General features: G+C 39.6%; 1 protein-coding gene across 1 annotated transcript in view; it reads left to right on the top strand.

Moving 5' to 3' along the window:
- Window positions 1–5,000, top strand: part of LOC122247853 (inter-alpha-trypsin inhibitor heavy chain H3) — an 88,952-nt gene that overhangs the window by 12,829 nt on the left and 71,123 nt on the right. The gene's annotated exons all lie outside the window — the stretch shown is intronic.

Genomic DNA, 5,000 nt, shown 5'->3' with positions numbered 1-5,000 from the left:
AGAAAGTAGATAGTATACTAGGAAGTGAAAGAAAGTAGATAGTATACTAGAAAGGGAAAGAAAGTATATAGTGTACTAGGAAGTGAAAGAAAGTAGTTAGCGTACTAGGAAGTGAAAGAAAGCAGATAGTATACTAGGAAGTGAAAGAAAGTAGATAGTGTGAAAGAAAGTAGATAGTGTACTAGGAAGTGAAAGAAAGCAGATAGCGTACTAGGAAGTGAAAGAAAGTTGATAGTATACTAGGAAGGGAAAGAAAGTAGATAGCGTACTAGGAAGTGCAAGAAAGAGGAGTAGGGAGAGGAATGAGGGGCGGCACGGACTGTCACCTGAGACCGGCCGCACGTGAGAAGTGTTAGAAAGTGAAGCTTCGCCAGAATTAGGAAGTTCGCCTCGTGCAACACGTACCGGCGTTCGGTCTTGCAAATCAATGTGCTAATCAGATTTAAATTTTTATTTGATTATGAAACGCGATAATATTTAAGAGTCAATAGCGGTTTAAAGGTTAGCTTCTTTATGAGTTTTGTTTTGATATTCTTTCCTGGTCGTATTTTGATTTTTTTTTCTTTCTTTCTTTCTTTTCCTTGTTTTTTTTTTTTTTTTTTTTTTTTTCTAAGGGAGGGTTATGCACCGGAAATCTATCTGAAAAGATACACATGTTCACCGCCTTCATTAGTTCTTGTGTTGGCTGTAAAAGAGACAACACTTGTTTACCATCCTGGCCTTATCAGATAACAGCGACGTAAGTGTTGGTGCAACAAATTCATTATCTGCATTTCCGCCCTTAAGTCCGCTCAGAGATCGTTTCAAAGGTCGAAATAACGGGTTTGTTGTAAGAAAAGAAGAGCTCATTACTTTCCTTAAAAAAAAATAAAAGAAAAAATCGAAGAAATATTTCTCGACAACAGGAAGAAAATGGACCTCAAAAAGACAAAAAAACAAAAGAGCATCGGGTTTGTTGGATCTAATCTGATAAGGCTGAATGGGAACATGCGACTCGATCCTTGTGTAGCACGTGTGAGGGACTGCAGCATTGGTGAGTCACGGGGATGCAAATTTAGGCTAAGGTGTATCTGTTTTGTCTATCTTTTTCTGTGTGTGTGTTTTTTTTCCCCATCTCTTTTCTCTGTGATTCGATCCATCTTTGTGTTTTTTTTATGTGATTCTAGGGTTTGTTTTTCTTTTCTTTTCTTTTTTTCATTTTTTATCTCTCCCTCCCTCTCTTTCTCTGTCTCTCTCCCTCTCTCTCTCTCTCTCTCTCTCTCGCTCTCTCTCTCTTTCTCTCTCTCTCCCTCTCTCTCCCCCTCCCTCTCCTCCCCCTCCCTCTCTCTCTCTCTCTCTCTCTCTCTCTCTCTCTCTCTCTCTCCTCTCTCTCCTCTCTCCTCTCTCTCTCTCTCTCTCTCTCTCTCTCTCTCTCTCTCTCTCTCTCTCTCTCTCTCTCTCGCTCTCTCTCATTCTCTCTTTCTCTCTCACACACACACACACACACACACACACACACACACACACACACGCACACGCACACGCACATACACACACACACTAACCCTCCCTCTCCCTCCCTCCCTCCCTCCCTCCCTCCCTCCCTCCCTCCCTCCCTATCTTCCTCTGATTAATCCCACATCTCATTAAACAGCCTTCAAGCACTTGCTAAGCATCTCATCTGGATTGTAGGCAGCGGTGTTGTCATCAGCATCATTACAGAGGCGAATTAATTCTTGCCAATAATTCACTTTAATCAGGTGACCACTTAACGCCAACAGGGCTCGTTTGACTGATGGCTTTAAGATGCTTGTGTTGCATCCCTGGGTGTTTTTTTCTTTTCTTTTTTTCTTCTTTTTTTCTTTAGTTTGTTGTGTCTAGCTTTCTGTTTTTATTATTTATATTTCTCTCTTTCTTTTTCTGCTTTCTCTTTTTTTTTCTCCACTCTCTCTCTCATTCTCTCTATCTTTTTTTTTCTCTCTTTTTCTCTTTCTCTCTCTCTCTCTCTCTCTCTCTCTCTCTCTCTCTCTCTCTCTCTCTCTCTCTCTCTCTCTCTCTCTCTCTCTCTCTCTCTCTCTCTCTCTCTCTCTCTCCATCTACGTCATTCACCGTGGAAACCAGGGTATGTCGTTTATCTTGGACCACCAGTCGTGACTCAAGAATTATATATATTTTTTTATTCCTTCTTAAATTTTCTTTCCCCCCCCCCCCCCCCCCTTCTCTTTATCTCTCTCTCGTTCTTTCTCTCCTTCAAAGGTCAGATATTACAGTTCACTGCGAGAGAGATAAGAGTTCAAAAAAAAAGAAAAAAGAAAAAAAAAAGAAAATGAGAGAAAGATAGAGACAGAGAGAGAAAGAGAAGAAAGAAACTTACCCCCCACTTGAGTTGAGGGAAAGGTCAACTTAGACCAAGGCCGGGTCAGGAACGAAAAAAAAGAAAGAAGAAAAAAGGAAAAGAAAAAGAACAAATGTCAGACGCAAGTGAGGTCATCATTATGCAAATTTGAACGCCCTGGAGAAAGAGTAAGAATAAGAGTAAGAATAAATATCAATAGTAAATGCGTCAATTAGAAGAGTCAAACACTGCACGAGCAATTAAGACGTTAATTCGAGGCAGATTTGTATGTAAATGAGTTACAAGTTTTGGGTTTTGAGATTTTTTTTTCCCCTCTGAGAGAAGGGTCGCTGACTCTACGTAATGAGGGGAGTTATTTGGGTTGAACGATGTGTTTCCCCCTTTGTGTTATGACAGGCCGAAGGGATGACAAATATTTAGGATATAGAAAGGGGAGGGGGAGGGGGGGGGTAAAGCGTACGGAAAAGCAATTTTTTTTTTGAAAGAGGAAACTTATGCATAAATAATAGCACACATCTCTCTCTCTCTCTCTCTCTCTATATATATATATATATATATATATATATGTATATATATACATACATACATACATACATACATACATACATACACACACACACACACACAAACTATACACTTGAAGATAGGAAAAAAAATCCTGCGAAATCTGTCGAGTGTGTTGCTAGGGTCGAAGAGAGTTCCTGGAGTGACAACAGAGGGATCTTCAGCATCGCGATGGTATCTCTTACTCTCCTGCAAAGGGCTTCCTCCGGGGCAGCATCCGAGCAACCCAACGGGGCCTTTGTCTGGGCGAGACGTGGAATTGTTGTTCGAGACGACAGGAGATTGTTCGAGACAGGAGGCTGTTGTTTGAGATGCGGGGTTGCTGTTATTCGAGACGAGGAGAGATTGTTGTTTGAGATATGAGGTCTTTTGTTCGAGACATGATATTTTTGTTTGAGACGACATGAAATTGTTTGAGACATGAGACTGTTGTTTGAGACGCTGTTTGAGATTGCTGTTCGAAACTGTTATTCGAGACGAGGAGAGATTGTTGTTCGAGATATGAGGTTTTTGTTCGAGACATTATATTTTTGTTTGAAACGACATGAAACTGTTTGAGACATGAGACTGTTGTTTGAGACGCTGTTTGAGATTGCTGTTCGAAACTATTATTCGAGACGAGGAGAGATTGTTGTTTGAGATATGAGATTTTTGTTCGAAACATGAGAGTTTTGTTCGAGATATGATATTTTTGTTTGAGACATGAGACTGTTGTTTGAGACGCTGTTTGAGGTTGCTGTTCGAAACTGTTATTCGAAACAAGGAGAGATTATTGTTTGAGACATGAGACGCTGTTTGAGATTGCTGTTCGAAACTATTATTCGAGACGAAGAGAGATTATTGTTAGATTGCCATGATTTCTGTTCGAAATGAAGAAAACGAAAGATAGCTACCCTACGTAATATTTATTCAAGAATACATGTGATTGTCACTCGAGACCGAAGGCTTTGTTGGTCATATACGAAAGATCACGCGATTGTTGTTCGAGACGAAATGAGACTTGTTCGAGACATGAGATTTTTGTACAAGGCATGAGATTGTTCTTCGAAGGATAAGATAGTTGTTCGAGATGACACAAAATAGTTGTGCGAGACGACGACACGCGAGCTTGTTCGAGAAGACACGAGATTGTTGTTCCCTTCGAGTAAATAATGGAGCCCGGATGTCCGCGGAACATCACTGGATTTGGCGAGTTTATGCGTGTTTGTCTTCTTAACCTGTCAGGGGATTGGGTTGGGGCGGGGATGGAAGAGGGGGAGGGAGGGGGAAGGTAGGATAGGCGGTAGAGGGGAAAGGGAGGAGGAGGAAGGGAATGAGGGAGGAAATGGAGAGAGAGAGAGAGAGAGAGAGAGAGAGAGAGAGAGAGAGAGAGAGAGAGAGAGAGAGAGAGAGAGAGAGAGAGAGAGAGAGAGAGAGAAAGAGAAAGAGAGAGATGAAAATGTGGGAATGGAGGCAGAGAAAGAAGGAGAGAAGAGAGGGACGTGAGAAGAGGGGAGGGGAGGAGGGAGCGAAAGAGCAGGAGAAGGAGGGTCCGGGTGAGTTATTTGCTTGTTTGTGTTTGCGAGTGTGGACGTGCAAAGGTTGAGGAACGTACAGAGAGGTGTGCATTGCCGCTCCTCTTGGGGGCTGAAGAATCTGCAGTCGTTTGTTACATATATATATTTTTTCGAGCTTCTATGGATGTACTGCCAATGTCAATGGAAGTGAACACACACACATGGAATATATATATATATATATATATATATATATATATATATATATATATATATATTTTTTTTTTTTTTTTTTTTTTTTTTTTTTTTTTTTTTATATATATATTTTTTTTTTCATTAGTAAACATACACACACACCACACACACAAACACACACACACACACACAAACACACATACACACCACACACACACATATATATATGTATATATACAAATATATATAATATTTATATATATATTTATATATATACATTTATATGTATATATATTTATTATATATGCATTTATATATACATATGTATATATTTATATATATATGTGTATATATATGTATATACATATACATATCTATCTATCTGTCTATATATATATATATATATATAT

This window comes from Penaeus japonicus, unplaced genomic scaffold (genome assembly GCF_977035675.1).
Source record: "Penaeus japonicus unplaced genomic scaffold, GWHDUDI00000001_assembly GWHDUDI00000001, whole genome shotgun sequence".
Taxonomy (NCBI): Eukaryota; Metazoa; Arthropoda; class Malacostraca; order Decapoda; family Penaeidae; genus Penaeus; species Penaeus japonicus.
Note: the sequence above shows the minus strand (reverse complement) of the source record. Positions and strands in the feature narration are given on the sequence as shown.